Here is a 24,228-nt window from a genome sequence, read left to right on the forward strand (position 1 = left end):
ATTTGTCCTTTTCAGGGGAAGCAAGCTCCATGCAAGAAACTCCTTTCTTAAAGAATAGGTTCTATATTACAACAAAGGAGGAAAATGTTGCGTTTGCAATTTTCATGATAAAAACAGCTCTTTGTTTAGAAATTATGCTGGCTTACTTTCCATGCATTATAATAGAATAAAATTTTTTTTCTATGTCTTGAATGCTAAATTAGACTAATACCAGGGCACATAATATTTGCCTTGAGAGGGCAAAAATAAAAGGAATTAGACTACCTCCCCTCTTTGGGGCAATTGTCAGGTTTCCCTTACAGAGCTTGGCTGTGGGTTGCATCGATTTCCTTTGGGTTTTCCCATCATCAGCACAGCCATGTTTGTGGGAGGCCTGGAGGTGATCAGAAATTGAAGAATTTCACCTTAGAAGGGGACTGGAAACAGTAAGGGAATATTTGAATGCTGCTTATGATTACATTTTATAGGAAATAAAGGGATTATGAAATCCTTTTACTGGCTTCTGCCTCTTGATGATCTGAAATTTCCATTTCATTGCAATGAACAGAACCAAATTAATGCCTAGCCTAATTCTAAGGTTTAAGATAGACTTTAAAGAATAATATATAATCTATATTTAATGAAGTATGACCCAGCTTCTTGATATTCATTTCAAAATACTTAATTTGAGAAATGAGATAGGGATTTTTGGATTTGGGAGAATAATTTCCAGGTGGGGAATAGCAATAAAGTCCATGATAAGCGGGTGAACTCCTGACAGAGAACTTAGATCAGTTGTTCTCAAAGTGTGGTCCCTAGAAAAGCAGAATCTGCATCCTTTGGGAACTTGTTAGACATGGAAATTCTCTGGTCCCACCTCAGATTTACTGAATCAGAAATGTATGTGTGTGTGTGAGCACGTGTGCACATTCAGGTCAGAGCGATCTTTGTTTGTGTTAGCACTGCAGGTGCTTCTGATGCCCAATAAGGTTTGAGAACTCTACATACAATCTAAATACCCAAAGGTAAAGAGTTTATTAGGTAAATTGTTGGTGTCAGTGTAATGGACTACCATGTTTTCATTAAAAATAGCAATCTGTAGATAAATAAAATAATAAATTTAAAACATAGAACTCAGAATTACATACAAACTATAATACTGAGGTAATTAAAGTGTGTATAACAGGATATTGGAATACCAAATTTGTAAAATTGTAGATTTAGAGGATTGCCTTGGCTATATATATGTGATCGTTTTCTGTTCCTATTGTTTAGTAGGAGTTTATCTTTTATTGTTAAGGTAAATATACATTGAAAATTTTAAAAAATGCCTACCACTAGAAATAACTTATTTGTTTACAATGTATAATAAAATATATAATTATTTGTTGAATACATGTAAAATACATATTAATTAATAAGTAAACAATATTAAAACTTCTCAAATTGAAAGACCAGTTGCTTTGGGGTATCTCTCTTGTTTTTAAGTGAAAAACACACAGCTGGGAGAAGCAGTGGCTTTCTTGCCAATACATCTGCTTTCTTTACACTGTTCATAAAATACTTCACACTCTCCAGTTGGAGAACAGCTTTCCCCAGGGTGCCACAACTGAAACATTCCAGTTAAAATACTTCATAACACTCAGAGGTTGGAATCCCCCCACCCTCTTTTTTCTTTTTCTCAACCTCTGACTTGCCAAAGGGGAAAAATCCATATATTATGATTTCATGGACATAAATGCAGGAAAAGAAGTGAATGTATACCATTTGATTCATTAGTATCTGTAGATTATGGATGACTCACTCTTTAAAAGTTCATGGTGTCTGAGGATTGGGTTATTTGAGAGCTTTCACTTAAACAAGGGCCTTTCACCTCAAAATCATCATTTAGAATCTAGACATGGACAATGACAAAGTGCTATAAACTCCTGACCCCTAAGATTTGTTCCAGTTCTAAGTGCTTGTTGATTCTATGATTCAACTCCTGTTTCATGGCTATGAATATTGTGCAGCTTCAATGTATTTTGCGGAACAGAATATGCATTATGTCATTTAGGAAGATATTACAATAGTCTGAGAGTGAGGCCATATTCTTCTGACTGGAGAAGTGACAAGTCTGAATAGGTACAACTAAGTATTGAAAGAGATGCTGTAAAGATTCACCTCATAATCTGTCCACATAGACACCTTAGATTCCCATGGAAGAATGTTCAGAGAAATAAATTTTCATAAGCAAAAATAGATGGACAGAAGGCCCTCGCCTTCAAAATGTGATCTCATCAGATTCAAACTGATCAATGTTCTAGTAAGTCATAGAGTGTTTGGAGCATATCTGTTTTCTTTTATGGTTTAATCTAATGGTATCCAGTGTATCCGGGTGTGTTTAAGACAATCCATTGAAGTGTGGAGAGAATATATTACATTTATGTTAAAACTGTACCTAGAAATAAGAAAGAAATATGCTTTGCTAGCAGTTAACATACAAAATGGCACATGTACCTTCACTCAGTCCATATGTTACATTAGGTATGCAAGGTATCCCGAGGGAAAGGTGAACGTTCCACCAATAGAGAGGCTGACAATAGAACTTCCCTCTTTAAATTATTCACTTATAGGTCATTTTTCTATAGTTCAGTTAAGTGGATGTAGGGACTGTATTATTGATTCTCACTAAATAAGGTGCACAAGGATTTTAAAAGACCCCTCCCCACAGAACAAAACCCAAACATGGAGTGAAGATGATACGGATGATGCAAGTACAAGTGAAAAGTGGCAGAACTGATGTGACAATTAAATTCAGTTCTGAGAAATTCTGACAATCATGAAAACCAGAGTATCAAATGAAATGTATTGAATATAGAAGAGACCTTTGAATTGTTGAATCACAAAGTGTTAAACCAAAATTTTTCAAAAGTAATGAAATATTTTCAATCAGCTTGTTCTTATTAGGAAAGCAAAGCTTCTTTTTCGAACCGTTAAATAAAATTATTTTAAATATTGTGAATTTCATTTTGAGTTCACCTTTCGACGTCAGTTTTGTAAGGTGTAACATATAAAGTAAAATTTACTCCATTTCAATGGAGCTTGATGAATTTAAACCTGTGTATATAGTCATTCATAACTAACATCTGTGTCATCTTGGTGTTGCCATCTGCTGATCTTGTTTTTTCATTCTGTTTGATATGTTTCTGATTCTTGGTAACATGATTTTTTAAGTTAAAACCTGGACATTTTTGTATTATGTTATGAGACTCCAGATCTTCTGTTTTAGCTGGCTTTCTGTGACACTGTTTTGTAACTGCCTGGTTACTGCCATTGGAGGTAGAATTCCAGGTTTCCCAGTTGGCCTCCAAGGGTAAGTCTTCTCACTCCTGTTTTGTGGGGATGGGAGTTCTGCCTCTTCATGTGGTCTTGACTGAGCTCATGTTGGGGGTAGCCTCATCACTGGATGATGGTGAAGCCCTGACTCTCCACCAACCCTTCTCTGACAACTTACTGCAACCTGGTGGGGATGAACGTCTGGGCTGTTGGCCTTTGGTAGCATGGGGGGAGATGAGAGCAAGGTTTTTTTTCTGGGTGTTTGGCTGGAATAGACCGTTTGTTGTCTAAAATCTTTCTGTCTTGCTAGGCAGCCCCTATCCTAGTTGTTTGGCTAAAGAAAACGGGCTTTTGTTAGTGGGAATGCTTTTGAGAGTCATCTTTGTTGTATGCATCAATAGATTTGCTGAGTAGTATTCCATTGTGTGAATGTACTACAATTTGTTTATCCGCTCACTGATTGAGGGACAACTGGGTTGTTTGTAGTTTGGAATAACTATAAATAAAGCTGCTACAGTCACATACAGGTCTTTGTGTGGATATTATGTTTTCATTTCTCTTGGGCAATACCTAGGAGTGACATTTCTGGGTTGTATGTTTAGTTTTTAAAGACCATATCAAGCTATTTTCCAAACTAGGTGTACCATTTTGCATTCCCTTTAACAATTTACAAAAGTTCCACTTATTCTGCATCAACATTTGGTATTATCTCCTCATCATTTGGTATTATCAGTCTTTCTATTTTTATCCATTTTGTTAGGTCTATAGTGGTATCTAATTGTATTTTTAATTGCATTTTACTAAGAATTAATGCAGTTAAACATCTTTTCATGGGCTTATTTGTCATCTATATCTCTTCTTTAATGAAGTATTTTTTATTCACTTTTTGAACTGGATTGTTTATATTATTATTTTGTTTTGAAAGTTCTTTATATGTTTTGGATTCAAATTCTCTATCTGATACACATATTGCAAATAATTTTTCTTGTCTATTATTTCACTTTTTATTTTATTCATGTTATATAAATACATAATATATTTTAATAATGTTATTTGAAATGATACATGATATGATACACTATGTTCACCCTGTCTCCTCTTCACTCATACCCCAGCCCATTCTCCCTTTTTTTTCCTCTAGTAGTTGCAGTTGGTTCCCGCCAGCCTTTATCACCACTTCCCACTCTAGGCATCTTATTTCCCTTTGTGGTAGGTGGATTAGGTACCCCAAAAGTAATGAGGGTATATATGAAGGTTGGGGTAGAATTAGCCTTATTATACCATATATGTAACATATGTAAGTTATATTGATTATTTCAGAGAAAATACAAACCCTTTATTACTTATTTTATTTTTATTTATTTTTTAAATTGAGGTATATAATATTGATGTACAATAATAGATAAGTTTCAGGTGTATAACAGTGATTCATAATTTTTGAATAACTATATTTCATTTATAGTTATTATAAAACATTGGCTATATTTGCTGTGCTGTACCATATATCCTTGAGCTTATATTTTATATACAGTAGTTTGTGTCTCTTAATCCCCCACCCCTATCTTGATCTTGCCTCTCGCCTCTTCCCTCTCCCCACTAATAACCATCAATTTGTGAGTCTGGGTTTTTGTTTGTTTGTTTGTTTAGTATATTCACTAGTTTGTTTTATTTTTTAGATTCCAAATATAAGTGATAGCATACAGTATTTGTCTTTCTCTGTCTGACTTATCTCACTTAGCATAATACTCTCCAAATCCACCCATGTTGATGCAAATGGCAAAATTTCATTCTTTTTTTTTTACAGCTGAGTAGTATTCCATTGTATATATATACACCACATCTTTTTTTTTTATCCATTTATCTGTTGATGGACATTTAAGTTGCTTCCATATCTTGGCAATTTTAAATAATGCTGCTATGAACCTTGGGGTGCATGTATCTTTTTGAATTAGTGTTTTCTCTTTTTTTGGATGTTTACTCAGGAGTAGAACTGCTGGGTCATATGGTAGTTCTATTTTTAGTACAAACACTTTTAATACATTTAAATCATTGATCATTAAATGATTCTAGACAGCTAAAGGCAGGCAAGTGCTCTGAATGGAGAAAAAGGATCTTTCTTTCCGTCTTCATTTATTCTCAGACTAAACTCCTCCTATTTCCTGAGACCTGATCCTTCTCGTCTCATCTCAGTAAGTAGTACCAGAGCAAAGTGGTCACTGCAGCCAAAAACCTGGGAGTTAGTCTAGGGTGGCCTTTTCTTGCACACAATTAGTCATTACATCTGCCTTCCTAAATGTTTCTGGATCTTTTCTCTCTCCTCTAGCCCTTCTCCCGGTGTCCTCTTAAGGGTAACCTTGATTGCCTGATCCAGTGGTTCTCAAATTTTGGTGTGATCAGAATCACCTCAAAGGTTTGTTAGAACACAAATTCTTGGGTCCCACCCTCAGAGTTCCTGTTTCTGTAGGCCTGGAGTAGGGCCAGTGATTTTACATTTCTATCCAATTCTCGGCTTTTATTCTAATGCCTCATTCAAACTTTCCCAGATGGCTGAGCCTCATCAAACTTCACTGACCTGGGTTCAAAAAAACCACTGCTCTTCACTAAACAATGATGGTGGTAAAAATTCTAGTGGGTGGCTCTGGCCATGAATGCAGAAATTGTCTTCAGCCCCTGAAAGAATATTTGGGGATGCCACCTGATAGTGAGTTTTCTGGAGAAATTCTCAACTTTGTTGAAAACCAGGGATCCTTGTGATACTTAAATTTTTCTGTTGAGAACTGGACAGTATGTCTGCCACCACCTAGCAGTGGAATCATAAAATCACCACACATTAAGCTGAGAGGAATTGTAAATGTCAGTAATTTATCATTCCCAGTCACTGTCCATGACCAGATTCTAAATGGGACTGGTGAGGTAAAAGACCTGCTATCAAATAAGCTCATCCTCAGGTATCGTCTTTCTAACCTTGTGGCATCTATAATTTGCTTTGAACTCATAAAGTCACAAAACATGAGAATGTCACTGAAACACATGATATGCTTCCTGCAAAAATTATCTTTAGGCCTTTATGAGAACAGCCCCACAATACCTGTCAAAACCCAGAGACAAAGCTGATATAAGGCTGTCTGCAGGGTTAGATCTTCATGTTTCCTTGCCTTTTGCCCTTTAGAAGTCTTGTTTTTATAAAAGAAATAGTGAAATATTACTGCTCATTGTGTGTGGAATGTGTGTGTGTCTGTGTGTGAGAGAGAGTGATACAGAGAAAGAGAGAGACAAAGATACAGAAAGAGACAGAGGGGAAGGGGATGTGTATGTTTATGTGAATATTAAAACCTGATTGTGTGATTTAACATCTGAAAACTTCACATTCCTCTTCTGGCTTGAGGGAGTAAAAAGAGCCTATTATCATTTTCAGGCCAGATGTTTTACTTAACTGAGCCAGTCTGATCCCTGCACCTGTCTGGGACCAGCAGTTGCAGGATTAGTGTAAGAGCCTGAATTTTAAAATCTGGACAACTGTTAGTGAGCAAGCGAATGGTGTGAAAACGAACAGGCTTTCAGCATAAAGGATTTACTGTTTATGACATAAGGCCGGGGGACGTGAGCAAGCCCTGTTACCTCTCTGTCCGCGATCACCCGGATACATTACCAATTGACGATTACGGGGACTGTGAGGAAAGGCAGAAAACAGAAGTAAGGGCCTGGGGGTAGAGTTGGAAGAAACAGAGACATACTATACCATCCATCTGTGAGACAGCCGTAGAACTACATGGAATTATATATTATTTCTGGTGGATTATGACAATTATAAAAAAGAAGAAAACAGCCCCCACCCCCATAAAGATGTTTTTTAACCATGCAACCGCAAGGAAGCAATGGCTTGTTACCCAAAAGTAATTCCTTCCTAAAGAATAATTTGCATTCTACATAATATAGAAAATAAATATACTAGGTTTTACAAAAGCAAAATAAAAATAAACATCATTTTCATGGGGTAATACTAGATGTGACTGGGAAATTCTGACTGATTTTAACAACTAAGTGGTCTTTTTCTCTCATTTCACACACACACACACACACACACGCACACACACGCACACACACACACACGAGTGCATATTTGCTTTACCCGCCTGGCTAAAATATAATACTGTCCTTTAGAGTAAATGAATTTCAGTGTGTTCCCTGTTTTTCAGCTTTCTGTCATATCTGATTTAACACACACACACACACACACACACACACACACACACACACACATACAGATTTCAATAATATTGACTAATGCTAAATAAGAATTAATATGGACTCACGTGCTCTTTATCGTCAGAAGAATTGCACTAAATTTGGAGACAGGGACTGGAATCTGTGCTTGACTTCACCTCACCATGTGCGTGTGACCCTGGGCAAGACACTTAGCTCCTGGAGCGTCCTCAGCTCCAGGATTTTTGTAAGGATTAAGGAAGCTAGTGTACATGAAAAGCACTTTGTAATTCGTAAAGTGGCTTACACATGTTAGTTCTTACTTTCAATTAAATTTATGGAAGAAAATCTGAAATGAATCTGTGTAAAATTAACTCAAGAATGGTGATAAGGATAAACAACAAGGTCCTACTGAATAGCACAGGGAACTGTAATCGATATCCTGTGATAAGCCACAATGGAAAAGAATATGAAAAAGAATGTATATGTTTATATAACTGAATCACTTTGCTGTACAGCAGAAATTAACACAACATTGTAAATCAGCTATACTTCAATAAAATTTTTAAAAATTGGTGATGAAACAAAATTCATGTATGGTAAAAACAATTTATACTTCAAACCATCCAATGTACACCATTTCTCTCAAATAGGTTAAAAAAGAGAGTTTTCTTTCAAGAACTTTAGTCACATTAGTGTCCTCTCATTCATTCAACCAGTAATACAATGGGGCACCTGCCATGTGGCAACCCTAGGGACACAGTGAAGAGCAAGACAGTTCTTTCCCTCATGGAACTTCAGGCATCATGAGGAAGGAGATGGCAAGCAGGTAATTATGGAAGCAAATATTTGATGAATTGTCATCGAGATGTGCTATGGAAGGGAATGTGTCAGTGCCATGAGAGGGTATAACACCCAGTGGAGGTGCCGCCAAGGCTTCCCTGAAGAAGTGGTGTTTAAAATATTATAGTCTTTTGTGTAATAGAAGTCACTCATGCTTATCTTTGGTTTCGGACGTGGTTTGTATTTTTGATCTGTTGTTTATATTGTTTTTTCAGGTACATGATTGTGAGAAAATGCAGAGTTTGTATTTTTTAAGTTACGATAAGTTTGTAAGCTGTACTTTTCCCAGGCTTCTTTCGGTTGCAGACTTCTCTTGGTTGCTCCCTTTGGGTCTGGAAGTCGAATTAAGGAAAAAAGATAAATGTATTGCCTTACATAACTGAACAGTACTAGGACTCTACTTTCAGGTGTGGTTGGATATTGGGGCAAATGATATAATCAGGATTAGGACCCTCTCCATCTCTTATTCTCTTCTTTCCTGTGATAACTTTATTCTATGATGGGCTTTCTCCTTGAATGATCTTCTCTTTCCCAATAATTACAAAGGAAACTCCAGAACAGAATCCTTCTGGCCAGACTTGGGTCATGTGCCTATTTCTGGAGAAGAAGTGTGGAATCAATCCCAAACTAGTCATGATGAGACAAGGGGAGGAGCAGATCTTGGTGGATGGAAGACTGAGGCTATCCTTTGCTCACTGCTCTCAGCCCCCAGAATCAGCCCTTGTTTCTTTTTTTTTTTTAATATCGTTATTGGAGTATAATTGCTTTACAATGGTGTGTTAGTTTCTGCTGTATAACAAAGTGAATCAGCTATACATATACATGTATCCCCATATCTCCTCCCTCTTGCGTCTCCCTCCCACCTTTCCTATCCCATCCCTCTAGGTGGTCACAAAGCACTGAGCTGATCTCCCTGTGCTATGCAGCTGCTTTCCATTAGCTATCTATTTTACATTTGGTAGCGTATATATGTCCATGCCACTCTCTCACTTTATCCCAGCTTACCTTTCCCCCTCCGCATATCCTCAAGTCCATTCTCTACGTCTGCATCTTTATTCCTGTCCTGCCCCTAGGTTCTTCAGAACCTTTTTGCTTTTAGATTCCATATATGTGTTAGCATACGGTGTTTGTTTTTCTCTTTCTGACTTACTTCACTCTGTATGACAGACTCTAGGTCCATCCACCTCACTGCAAATAACTCAATTTTGTTTCTTTTTATGGCTGAGTAATATTCCATTGTATATATGTGCCACCTCTTCTTTACCAATTCATCTGTCGATAGACTCTTAGATTGCTTCCATGTCCTGGCTATTGTAAATAGAGCTGCAATGAACATTGTGGTACATGACTCTTTTTGAATTATGGTTTTCTCAGGGTATATGCCCAGTAGTGGGATTGCTGGGTCATGTGGTAGTTCTATTTTTAGTTTTTTAAGGAACCTGCATACTGTTCTCCATAGTGGCTGTATCAATTTGCATTCCCACCAACGGTGCAAGAGAGTTCCCTTTTCTCCACACCCTCTCCAGCATTTATTGTTTGTAGATTTTTTGATGATGGCCATTCTGACCAGTGTGAGGTGATACCTCATTGTAGTTTTGATTCGCATTTCTCTAATGATTAGTGATGTTGAGCATCCTTTCATGTGTTTGTTGACAATCTGTATATCATTTGGAGAAATGTCTATTTAGGTCTTCTGCCCATTTTTGGATTGGGTTGTTTGTTTTTTTGATGTTGAGCTGCAGAAGCTGCTTGTAAATTTTGGATGTTAATCCTTTGTCAGTTGCTTCATTTGCAAATATTTTCTGCCATTCTGAGGGTTGTCTCTTCATCTTGTTTGTGGTTTATTTTGCTGTGCAAAAACTTTGAAGTTTCATTAGGTCACATTTGTTTATTTTTGTTTTTATTTCAATTTCTCTAGGGGGTGGGTCAAAAAGGATCTCTCTGTGACTTATGTCATAGAGTGTCCTGCCTATGTTTTCCTCTAAGGGTTTGATAGTGTCTGGCATTACATTTAGGTCTTTAATCCATTTGGAGTTTATTTTTGTGTATGGTGTTAGGGAGTGTTCTAATTTCATTCTTTTACATGTAGCTGTCCAGTTTTCCCAGCACCACTTATTGAAGAGGCTGTCTTTTCTCCATTGTATATTCTTGCCTCCTTTATCAAGAATAAGGTGACCATATGTGCATGGGTTTATCTCTGGGCTTTCTATCCTGTTCCATTGATCTATATTTCTGTTTTTCTGCCAGTACCATACTGTCTTGATTACTGTAGCTTTGTAGCATTGTCTGAAGTCAGGGAGCCTGATTCCTCCAGCTCCGTTTTTCTTTCTCAAGATTGCTTTGGCTATTCGGTGTCTTTTGTGTTTCCATACAAATTGTGAAATTTTTTCTTCTAGTTCTGTGAAAAATGCCAGTGGTAGTTTGATAGGGATTGCACTGAATCTGTAGATTGCTTTGGGTAGTAGAGTCATTTTCACAATGTTGATTCTTCCAATCCAAGAACATGGTATATCTCTCCATCTATTTGTATCATCTTTAATTTCTTTCATCAGTGTCTTATAATTTTCTGCATACAGGTCTTTTGTCTCCTTAGGTAGGTTTATTCCTAGATATTTTATTCTTTTTGTTGCAATGGTAAATGGGAGTGTTTTCTTGATTTCACTTTCAGATTTTTCATCATTAGTATATAGGAATGCCAGAGATTTCTGTGCATTAATTTTGTATCCTACCACTTTACCAAATTCATTGATTAGCTCTAGAAGTTTTCTGGTAGCATCTTTAGGATTCTCTATATATAATATCATGTCATCTGCAAACAGTGACAGCTTTACTTCTTCTTTCCGATTTGAATTCCTTTTATTTCCTTTTCTTCTCTGATTGCTGTGGCTAAAACTTCCAAAACTATGTTGAATAATAGTGGTGAGAGTGGGCAACCTTGTCTTGTTCCTGATCTTAGTGGAAATGGTTTCAGTTTTTCACCATTGAGGACGATGTTGGCTGTGGGTTTGTCATATATGGCCTTTATTATGTTGAGGTAAGTTCCCTCTATGCCTCCTTTCTGGGGGGGGGTTCTATCATAAATGGGTGTTGAATTTTGTTGAAAGCTTTTTTGCATCTATTGAGATGACCATATGGTTTTTCTCCTTCAATTTGTCAATATGATTTATCACATTGATTGATTTGTGTACATTGAAAAATCCTTGCATTCCTGGGATAAATCCCACTTGATCAGGGTGTGTGATCCTTTTAATGTGCTGTTGGATTCTGTTTACTAGTATTTTGTTGAGGATTTTTGCATCTATGTTCATCAGTGATATTGGCCTGTAGTTTTCTTTCTTTGTGACATCTTTGTTTGGTTTTGGTATCAGGGTGATGATGGCCTTGTAGAACGAGTTTGGGAGTGTTCCTCTGCTATATTTTGGAAGAATTTGAGAAGGATAGGTGTTAGCTCTTCTCTAAATGTTTGATAGAATTCAACTGTGAAGCCATTTGGTCCTGGACTTTTGTTTGTTGGAATATTTTTAATCACAGGGTCAATTTCAGTTCTTGTGATTAGTCTGTTTATATTTTCTATTTCTTCCTGGTTCAGTCTCCAATCCTTGTTTCTTGACACACCAGGGGGCTCCCTCTAGCGACAGAAACCTTCTTATGCTTCAGATCTCCGACTTTTATTTTCTGTGACCTCTAGGCATATATTTAAAAGAGATATATATTCCATGTATATGTATATTTATTTATTTACTTCTTGTAAGGATTTGGCTTATGTAACTGTGGCTGCTGGCTAAGCAAGTCTGAAATCCATGGGACTGACAGCAGACAGGAAGTGAAGATCATAAGCAGGATGGAATACTGTGGACACACGTCAAACCACATCATTTGGAAAACACACAAACCGATAATTCTCATTCCTACTCCCTAGAGAAATCTATCATTTACACTACGGTATATTTCTTTCCTTCTGATTTAAAATATTTCCCATTCATTTACTTGTTTGTTGAATATTTATTGACTGTCTACCTGGGGCTAGGCACTGTTCTGAGTACTGGAGAGACAGCAGAAAATAAAAAGACAAAAATCCCTGCTTTCATGCAGATTAGAGTCTGATGAGGAAAACAGACGATGGAAAAGATAAATTAATAAAATATGTAGTATGGTAGATACTGATTATTGCGAGTAGATACAAGAAAATATATGTGGTGAGAGTTGCAGTTTTAGACAGGGTCACTAGGGAAGAAGTGACTCTTCACCAGGAAAGGGTCACTGAGAAAGTCACACACACACACACACACACACACACACACGCACTGTGTTTCTCTCTCTCTCTGCTGACTAATTAGCAAAATTCATTTGATACTATATATATTAGTCTCCTAAAGAAACTACCACAAAGTGAGTGGCTTGAACAAAAGAAATTTAATGTCTCGCAGTTCTGGAGGGTAGAAGTTTAAAATCAAGGTGTCAGCAGGCTTGGTTCCTTCTGATGGCTGTGAGGGAGTATCTGTTCCTTGTGTCACCCCTAATTTCTAGAGTTTTGCTGGCAATTTTTGACATTCCTTGGCTTGTAGAAACATCATCCCCATATCTGCCTTTATCCTCACATGGCATTCTCCCTGTGTGCATGTCTGTCCCCACATTTTCTCTTTTTTATAAGGACATCGGTCAAATTGGATTAGGGACCCATCCTTCCCCAGTAGGACCTCATCTTGTTTACATCTACAATAACACTATTTTCAGATAAGGTCACATTTGGAGGTATTGGGGTTTAGGACTGGGGGTTATACATTTGAGGGGGACACAATTCAACTCCTAACACTATAGATGCAATTTTTAGGCTTCTGATGTTTTTATATCATGAAAGTTTGCCAATATCATTAAATATTTCTTGAAAAAATGACTTTAATGTTGGCATAACTTTTCATACTACAAAAATGTGATAATGACTGAATCATTCATTCCCTATCATTTGACATGAGGTTGATTTCGATTTTTCTCTCAAATTTTCTCATAATTCTTTATCCCACATTTTTCTCAGAGAACTGCACAATGTCAAGAGTGGTTATCCATGAATTGTGGACTTGAAGGGTGAAATTTTATTTTTTTCTTTTTATTTGTTCATACTTTAAGTTTTTACAATGAACACACAACATTTTGTAATAAGTAAAAAAATCCACCAAATTTATTTTTTAAAACAACTTTCATTGTTATCTCTATTTCCTTTAGTACCCATTTACATTTAATTTCTTATGAAAAGCAGATTTCCCATGTTTTATCCTTTTTTATAATCTGACTCTAGAGCATATTAACATTAAGTTGTTATAATTATGTAATATATGTCACACCATGCTGATCACCTTTAGCATTTTTTTCTTTTGATGCTATTCTCTTGTTTTTTGTTTGTTTGTTTCCAATTCTGGGTTGAGGATTTAAAGAAAATTCAAACTAATTTTGATAGTTTTATTCATTTTTTAATAAGTGAATTCTGTGTTTAGAAAAGAATGCAATCCCTTTCAACCGAGTTTCTCCTTTGAGTCAATCGCACCCAAATATTGGTGTCAGGAGAAAACCTTGGCAGACAAAACACAGAATTACCTGGTTAGCTTTGTCTCATAACTCAGCCCTGCTTTACCTAAAGATCCCCAAGGAAAAGACTTTGTTTTTGTTACTGTGGCCTAATTCAAGCCAACAAGAAGAAAGACTTTGAGAAGCAGTAGAGAAAGGATTAAGTTGCCAGGTTAGGTAACGTATTCCTAAGATTCTTGGGCATTCAGTACAAAAGAAAGGAACTGCACCATATCTTAGAGTCATTCCATTCCTCAATGACTCGTGTTCTATGCACAGCATTTATTTTTTAATTAAAATGTATTCCTCCCCCTTCCGTGACAAATACTCTAGGTCATGCACACAAAGCAGATCTCTGCAAAACAAATCTCTGTTATCAATAATTGTTTAGAAATGGTTAAAACATATAAAGAAAATTCTGCTGTTACTCCTAAATAAGTCTTAACATGTATTTTCTTTCTCCTTGATCTAATTTTATTAATAAAATTAGTAATTCAAAAAATTTTAATTAAGCACAATATTCTGTCATCTTTATATATTATTCTGTAGATAAGAAATATGCTAGTATCTTTTAGTTACTTAGAGTAGGGGGTCAGTAGACTCTTTTTGTAAAAGGCCAGATGAGAAATATTTTAGGCTTTGTGGGCGATATCCATCTCTGTGGAGACTACTTGATTCTGCTCTTGTAATGAGAAAACAGCCATAGATAACACCTAGATGAATGGGCACAGATGTGTTCCAATAAAACTTTATTTACAAAAAATAGGTGTCAAGCCAGATTTTCTTACTTAGAATAATAAAAGTCTGGCATTCAAGGGCACTCTACCCCATATCCAGCCTGCTCTTTCAGATTCACCTTTTACAGCTCTCCTGTGTGAATCTTTTGCTTCAAAAATAGTAACCTGCTTGTAGTCCCCTGAACCACGTATTCAACTTCTGTGTCACTGTCCCTCCTAGAAGGTCATTTGTTTCCTCTATGCCTGTGTAAATTCGCCATCCTCCATGAAGCCTTCCCTGACCACCCCTCCTATGAGGAACCCATAATACTAATTCCATGTGTCTCTCATTTGTCATCCAAACATCAGTTCTCTTTTGGAGGCTGTCATAAGTTTATTGTGGTCTTCAGATATTGGCTCAATTTCTGCCCCTGTAGCTAAACATGCCTACAAAATTCTGCATTAGAAAGCTGGAAAAGTATTGGAAACAAAGTGATTTACTCCCAAGTGTGGAAAGTCTCTTACTCCTGAAGGAGGAGAAGACAGACAAGCGAGGGGAAGGTGCTACAGCCAGGCAAAGTGAAGGTATCCAGGTACAAATACTAATGTGTGGTCTTAAGAATTCCCGAACGCAAACAAAAACAAAACCGGGAGAAACCCACAGAGGATTTCAGGGGGACACTAAGACAATAACCAGGAGAGATGGAAAGAAGAGTGGAGAATGGAAACAAGGATGGGACTGCCTGCTGGAAAGACCTCAGGGCACAAGGCGAGGAGTGGGAAAAACACTAGCATGGGCATCAATATAAAATGGTAGGGCAAGAGGCTGAGACTGAGCATATTTTAAAAGAACTTGACACAGATGTATGTGGAGAAGAGGAGGAGAAGGAAGAGAGAAAGACACCAGGGCATGCTTGGTAAGAGCACAGGTTTTGGAGTCAGAGAGATCTGGATTCACATCCTAGTACTCTTATTGATTGATTGATTGATTTACTGTTTCTTTCTTGCTATCTCCTTATTAGTAAAAATGGGAATAATAATACCTACCTCATAGATCTGTACTGAGAAATCAAAGAGATAACCCACGAGCAGCTCCTGACACACAGTAACTAGTAGGTCATTACCTACTAGTAATGACCACTATAATGCCAAAGCCATGTCCAGGCTGTTGTCCCTGACACAGACCAAAGTGATTAAGGAAAAGAAAAAGAAGAATTTATTCCATCAATAGGTCATTAGTGTGTCTGGAACCTTATGCTTTTCGAACATTTTTTTCTACTACTATTTACCTATTACTAACATTAATAATTTTAAACTCTTTTTACAAATACACTTCATTTCCATGGCTACAATATTTGGGATTCCTGGCACATTCTCTTGACGGTTCACGGTGTCATCATGTTACAGTGAAAGGAACTTGGCCAGTGAGGAAAGTGAGTTCCCATCCTAGTTCTGACCACCGCCAGCTGTGTGAGCAGGAAGTCATCACTTACCTCTCCTGGGCTCTGTTAATACTAAGATCGCACTTTAATATTGACGTGCAGAAAACCTCATGGTCCCCCCGCCCTGCCCTTAAGAGCTGCTCCCTCTAACATTGTTCCTGCAATTGCAGGGTTGGTGCTTGAGGACCTGAGGGAGAGCGTCAGCGTCACCTTCAGCTCTGCACTCTGCACCCCTCTCACTTGCTTCAGTCTAGTTCCACTTTGACCGCCTCCTCACCTGTCTACCATCTCCTCCCTTAGAGGCAAGGGACTTTCCTTACATGGGAGCAGGAGTGATTTCCCCTTGGTTCCAATACTTCTCCAGCATATTTCAGCATTTGGTGGGCATCTTTGGCTGTAGGAGTAGAATGAGACAATGTCTCTAGACTGTGTTACAAAGCTCTGGATTTCTTTCCTGAGTCAGGGACTCTTATTTTGTTAGTATGATTCATTTTTTAAGTTAGCTACTTAGGAATTTACTTGACTCTTTACTGCCACCTAACACATCCATGTTAGAGTCCTTGTGGTTTATTCCATTGACCAGAATAGTCCATTCAATATTTGGAGAGAAAATATTAATAAGAGCTAACAGTAACCGAGCACTTTTTGTGTGCTGGAAAAAGTACTAAGCACTTTTCTTGGATTCTTTTATTTAATATTTGCAGCAATGCTCTGATGTAAGTAACTAGTTATCCCACTTTACAAATAAAAGAGTAAATTTTAGAGAAATTAGTTAACTTTCCCAGGATCACAAAGAAATTATTGGTTATTTTGGGATTCAAACCTAGGTCATAGACCCAAGTTCCTGAGTTATTAAACAACAGTTTTACTGGTGAACCTAGAAGTTTATCTAGTTCAGTAATTTTCATTTTTTTAGGGATTCTTTTCCCCCTCAAATGAAAGCTTGGGCAAAACCCCAATATGTAAACCAAATAAACTTAGAGGTGCTTTATTTTGAAATGCGTGGGGCTGGGGGCAGATAGGAGGTACGGTTTAGAGTCAGATCTAATTAAATTCTCTTCTTCACCAATTCCCCCCCAGTTATGAGTTGAATTGTATCCTTCTCTCCCTCCCCTTCCCCATCCACTGGAAAAGATATCTTAAAGTCCTAACCCCTAGTCCCTCAGAATGTGATCGAATTTAGAAGTAGGTTCATTCTGCTATGACCTGGGCAGAAACACAATCAACAGCCATCATGTGGCGGTGGGACGTCAGTAAGTATATGGGTCTGGAAAGCAAGAGATGGAAGTAGGAATGGCCCAGTGATTACCATTTCCCAGTGATTACCTTTGGGAATTGGTGCTTCCTGTCTGTACAACTCTGGGCTCTGTGGGTTTAAGATCCTGGTTCACAAAGAGGGAACGCTTCCAACAGAGGACTCAGCAAAAATCCCACTGAACTTTAAGCTGTGGCCAATGCCCAGGCATTTCAGGTCCCTCATGCCAGGGATTTGCAGACCAGAAGAGGAGTCACCGTCCTGGCAGGCATCCTTTACCCTGATATCAGGAGGAGGCACAGTGGTGGCAGCAGGAATGTATTTGGCAACCTAGTGATCCACTTGCATGTCTTTGAGTGCTCTCTTACCTAATTTTGATAATAAATGGACAAATGCAGCTACCTCAGCCTAAGTACAACATGGGGACCGTGTATTCAGACACCTGAAATCTGAAATTCTGGTTCATCCCTCCAGGTAAGCCATCAAGACCCAGAGGTACTACTGATGAGGGGGAGAATCTAGAACGGATATTAGAGGAAGGAAATGAGGAGTATCATTTGTGGCCCTGAGAACACCTGCAGTCGAAAGGGCTATACAGCTGGCCCACTAGCCTGCCCCTTACAAGTTGAAGGCCTCCAGAATTCTGGAGGAACTGCTCTCAGAACTTATGGGAAGAAATGGGTCTATGTGTTACAGGTTCCCACTTAGAAGTACTGCCAACTGATGACCTTCAGCCCCTTTCTGCACAGCTGACTGGGACCTTTGTCCCAACTCTTCCCTCTGCCCAGTCCTGCCTCTTTCTCTCCTCTCACAGGCATTGATCCTAAGAGCACCCTCTAATAAACTTCCTGCATGCTAATCTCCATGCCATAGTCTGCTTCTCAAGGAATCTGACCTATAACAGTGTTAGTTTTTCATATTATGCTTAAATATACACGATGGCTTCATTCAGTCATTCAAAAATATTTATTGAGTGCCTAATATATGCCCATTCTGTTCTAGCGCCATGCTGGTGAATGAATCAGGTAACATTTCTGCTCTCGTGAAGTTTACATTCAGAGGCAGGAGATAAGTACCAAGCAAATAAACTAACAATGAACAAAAGGTCTATCAGATAGTGATTAATGCTATGCAGAGAATTTAAATGGTGTGTTCTGATAGAAAGTGATTGAATGGCTACTTTTAAAGCTCACTAGGAAGGTGCCTCCAAAGCTGAGACCTGAATGTCTAGGAACCAGCCATCTAGACATCACGGGCAAGAGCCTTCCAAGTAGAGAGAATGGCTCGTGGAAAGCCTTGAGGTTGAAATGGGGCTGGTGTTTAAAAAACAGAAAGAAGGCCAGTGTGGCTAGGTCTTATTTGTAACCGTAAAGTGTGAAGCATAAGATTCTTAGAGGTAAACAGGGCATAGGGGAGGGAATGTAGGAGATTTGAAAAGGAAGGTTATAACAGGAAATAATTTTTTTGGAGAGTGCAAAATTTAAAAATTCTAGTCAAATGTGGTAGACTTGATAGGGAGTGTTGAGGGCTCATTTGAGATAGGGGTCCTGGACTTAAAACAAATGAGAAAAGTTGTGTATTTTTTCCGGCAGTGTTCAGCCACTGTTGCAGGCAAGAAATGGGCAGATAGGATTACATGTGTTTAGCCCTTTGGCAAGTTAGATTGATGGAAAGAGAGCATGGGAGGGAATTAAGATTGTTGTCCTGGGAGAGAAAATGTAAGCTGGGTAAGAGGGAACTAGGAACAGAGTGCTAACGCCTATTGAAAGATGGGCAGATTTAATGAACTGAGGATCCAGATAAGAGCAAACACTCGCTTGAGTAGGAATCCTAAATCAGGTGGCTAGAAGGACAGGCTGGAGGGTAGCTAGAATTGGATATTGAAACAACCCTTTTGGAGATTGTGCTGTCGGTGATGGCAAGTCTAGATTGGACGGCTGAGGTGGAGTGAGGGAATAAATGTCTTTGCAGGTCAGAAGGCTGAGGGAAATCAGTACTTTGCAGGGATTATCTACATGGAGGTAGAAGTCACTGACAATGGAAGTCACCGAGTCAGATATTACAGTCAAATTGAATAAGGGAGAGCGAGTGTGACAACAACCCAGGGTAGTCTACATCAAAGTCTGATGGCATATGTTTCAGGTTATATGTTTTTACTTTTTTTTTTTTTTTGGTCTAGGTTTTTTTTTTTGACTATTTTTAATTGGTCTAGGTTTTTTTATTTGACTATTTTTAATAAAATTTATTTTTAAGAGAATTTTTAGATTTACAGAAAAGTTGAGAAAATAATTCAGAGTTCCCATCTACTCACACCCAGTTTTCCCTATTGTTAACATCTTACGCTAGTATGGTACATTTGTTACAATTAATGAACCAATAATGACATATTATTATTAACCAAAGTCCATACTTTATTTAGGTTGCCTTAGTTTTTACCTAATATCTTTTTTCTGTTCCAGAATCCTATCCCATTTAGTAACCATGTCTCCTTAGGCTCTTCCTGGCTGTGACAGTTTCTCAAACTTTTCTTCTTTTTGATGATCTTGACAGTTTTGAGAAGCACCGGCCAGGTACTGTGTAGGAAACCCTTCTATTGGAATTTTTATGATCTCTCTCTAGATTACACTGGGGCTATAGGTTTATGGGAGGAAGATCACATAGGTTAAAATGCCATTATCATCAGATCAGGTCAAGGGTACATACTATCATCATGAATAATCCCTTATGATGTTGGTCTTGATGACCTGGCTAAGATATAGTGTTTGTCACATTTCTCCACTGTAAAGTTATTCTTTTTTCCCCCTTTCTACACAGTGCTCTTTGGAAGGAAGTCACTAGGTGAAACTCATACTTAAGGAGTAGAGAGTTAGGTACCCCCTTACTAAGGGTAGAATATCTACTTTAATTATTTGGAATTCTTTTCCATAGCAGATTTGTCTCTTTTTTCTCAATTATTATTTATTCAATCACTTCTTTATATCATATGTATATCAGTATATATATATTTATGTACATCATGGGTAGATCAGCACCTTTTCCATCCACCCCCTTTGGCAAGGTAGTCTCACACATTTATAATACAGGTAGATTCTCTTGTCATAGTCTGCATTCCTTCCTGGGGTCCCCTGACCTGCTAAATGGTTTTTCAAAATTTGCACACATTAAGGTTCACTCTTTGTGCTGTAAAATTCTATGGGTTTTGACAAATATATAATGTCATGTCTCCGTAATTACAGTATCATACAGAATAGTTTCACTTCCCTAAAGATTCTGATCCTTCGCTTATTCAACACTTCTATTCCCCAAAACCCAGCAACTACTGATCTTTTTACTGACTCTATAATTCCGCGTTTTCCAGAATGTCATATAATTGGAATTATACAGCCCTTTCAGATCAGCTTCTTTCACTTAGCAATATGCATTTAAGTTTCCTCTATGTCTTTTTGTGACTTGATAGTTCATTTCTTTTTATCACTGAATAATAGATGCACCACAGTTTGTTTATCCATTCATCCTTGAAGGACACCTCGATGGCTTCCAGTGTTTGGAGATTATGAACAAGGCCACTATAAACATTCATATGCAGGCATTTGTGTGGATATAACTTTTTAAATCGATTGGATAAATGCCTAAGAGTATGATTGTTGAATCACATGGTAAAACTACGTTTAGCTTTGTAAGGAACCACCAGACTTTTCTGAAGTGACTTTATCATTTTGCATTTCCACCAGCAATGAATCAGAGTTATGTTGCTTCACATCCTCTTTAGCATTTGGTATTGCTAATTTCTTGGATTAGAACCATTCTAAAAGCTGTGTGTTGGTGTTTTATTCTTGTTTTAAATTTTAATTCCCTAATGACAAATGAGGGAATAAGCCACAATTAAGACTAGGTTATCATAAACTGCTCAAGTAAACTGTTAGAATTACATCCGGATGCTAATTTGGTGTATGGTCCTTCTCCTCAAGTCCTTGATTTAATAACAGGCCCTCTAGGGTATTCATGGGTCTAACTCAACTGAAAAGACTGAAAATAAGCAGGAAAGTGAGACATACATGCAAACTCCTTAAGACGAGGAGATCACAGTGTTTTCACCTAGTGTCATAATTTGATGTCAAAGTTCAATTCAGTAAACAGAAACTACTCTAGATGTTTTAAACAAAAACAAAATCATTAGAGCAGTGGGAATTACAGGTTTTGGCTTTAGGTAAATAATAGAAGCACCATAGCTGTGATCCAGACATCAGGAAATGGCTATAGATGCCCTACACTGTTGCTGCTACCTTAGGTGCCCTCCACCCACAAAACTGGCGACAGATAATGGAATCTAAAGTTCATCTGCTGCTAAGAGTCACATCTGTTGGAGCAAAGTCCTATACTTACTTAGATTATGTACACCTTCTTAAATTATGTACAACTAATTAGTAGAATCACGGATTTCGCAAAACGCAGTTCTTAGCTTTCCAAACTCTCTGGGTTAAATACCTTCTCCACGCTGTCGTCTGTCCTGGGACCCTGACCTGCATTAATAAGCTCCCTTGTCCAGTGACTTACAAATAGGTTTGAACAAAGAGGAGTGACAGGGAGAGGATAGTGAGGTTGGGGTGTTTATTCCCCTGATTCCCTCCCTTGAGGCTGTTATGAGTTGGCAGCATCATTTTTACAAAAGGCTGAAGCGCCTATCCAGTGGCTCTCTCCAAATAGCTCTGTCTCTGTGTTCTGGTAACTTCTCCATCTCCTCACACCTTCAGGCTTATGAATGGTACTAGTACCCATTTCTTACTAATTCCATGGTACTGTCATTTTCTTTCACCCTGAGTACACCCTTGTCAATAATCCCTTTATTAAACTCTCCTCATATTACTCAGTTTGAATGTGCCGTGCATTTCCTGAATGGCCCTTGATTGGTTTATTCGCTAAATTCAAGTACAGTAAAACGACATGTGAGAGAACCAATGTGAGTATTCTTCACATTTGATGACACCACAAGGTCAAACTGGAAGTTTTGTTTTTGCTCCTTTAGCCATACAGCTGGAAAAGACAGATTTTTTTCTTTCATCAGGGACATGCAAAGTTGTTGGGTTTCATTCTGTGCCTTGAAATGAGACTAGATTTGTTATTCTCTCTCTTTAAGCTGTCCAGACTAGTTTAGAAATGGGTCTGCCTACCTGCAGACCTTTAATTCCTTGTGCCCTTTATACTGACATGTGGCAGCTTCAAGGCAAGCCCCAGACCATCACCCTTAGTGGGCAGGCTTTTCCCGAGATATTCTGGGCCTCAGTACCTGGCAAGTGTGGTAGAAAATTACCCTTGATCTAAAATTTATGCTAGAGGTTACACTCTTTCTAAGACTGTAACTTGAAAAAGACATGGCAAAATTATAATCATATAAATAGACAAACAGATGTGGAAACAATCTTAGAATACGAGCATTATTTATATGACAGGGAAAATTGTGCAACTTCTGTGAAATCTACTAGGAAATTCTTTTTCTTTCTGGCTAGGATTTCTTTCTGGAAGTTATAAATAAACCACAACACAAAGCAAAAGAGCAGGAATTTTTTTTTTAAAAAGGTAATTAAACTCATGATATTCTTACTTTATATAAAATACATATGAGGTGGGACATAAAGAGACATATTTTTCAGAAAAATATGCAAATATCGAATATAAAGCAGTCGATGCTAAGAATAACATGAGTAACTCAGACAGTAAGTTTCTAGTGGAGAAGTTTTTATAAATTACATTACACCTCCTTAACTAGCTTTACATATTATAGCTATAGTGCCTCACTGTAATGCATCAACAACGTTTTTAAATCCCCATACAGCTAAAAAGGGAGATGATACTGTTAAACAACATGCCTTAAACAATAAGAAAAGAAAACTAGACAAATTTTCAGTAAGGTCTTGCTGAAATGAAAGCCCAGTATGAGCTTCAGGTCAGTGTTTTTTTCTCTCTGGTAAACGCTGCTTCGGGAGGAGAATCAAGGAGCACTACCCACTGTGCTTGCTTTGAACAGTGCTTCCATTAGAAGAACTATAACCTTATTTAAGTGGTTTCCTTCCCCTTGCGTATTGCCACTATGTTTAATAGCCTTAGGCCTTCCAGAACATGAAAACAACAACTTTCAAAAGCAAAGCCTGCCTTGAACTTTGAATTTCATCAAATGGAAACTCTTATGTGTATTTCTGAACCCACCTGGCTTCTACTTCTTGAAGGAAAAAGAGGATGAAGACACTGGTCTGCTAACTACGTGTTTTTATTTTTTGTTTGTTTTAACCCCATAAGTTATATAGTTCTCATGATAAGCTTCTGGATCTTAGCTAAGCAGTTCTCAAAGGGGCCATCATTGAATTTTGGATTTGCTTTCATTCCCTCACGTTTATGATCTACTCTTTGCTTATCTCAGCTCCTAAACTAACAAAGAGAGCATCTTCTGAGGTCACTGGGCTGCTTCTGATGAGGTATGGAGAGGTTTCCCATCACTCCCTCTAACCTTGGGTCACCTCTCTACGGGTTCTTCCCCTGTCGGTATTTAAGGATGTTCCATTACCCCCAAGTTAAAAAACAAAAGAAAACAAAAACTCCTCCTCAACTATATACATGGTTACTCCCTGTGAAGAATGGTATCCTGTCTCTTCCTCAATTTCTCAACTCTCCCTTACTCTTCCACCCCTGATAACTGCCCTTCTTCTCCCCTATACTTAAAAACACCAAGGTCAATGATGACGTTCTTACTGCCAAGTCAAATGAACCCTTTACAGTCGCATCTTTCTAACGTTATCGAAATACGTTTTCTCTTAGCTTGAACTATATCACATAAAAATATTTTTTTTGCAAAGATCCAGAATGCCTGGTTTTAAACTCTCCTCCACTGAGTAGCTATGTATCCTAGGCATGTTACTTAATT

This window comes from Neophocaena asiaeorientalis, unplaced genomic scaffold, assembly GCF_003031525.2.
Source record: "Neophocaena asiaeorientalis asiaeorientalis breed wild unplaced genomic scaffold, Neophocaena_asiaeorientalis_V1.1 scaffold125, whole genome shotgun sequence".
In the NCBI taxonomy this organism is placed as follows: Eukaryota; Metazoa; Chordata; class Mammalia; order Artiodactyla; family Phocoenidae; genus Neophocaena; species Neophocaena asiaeorientalis.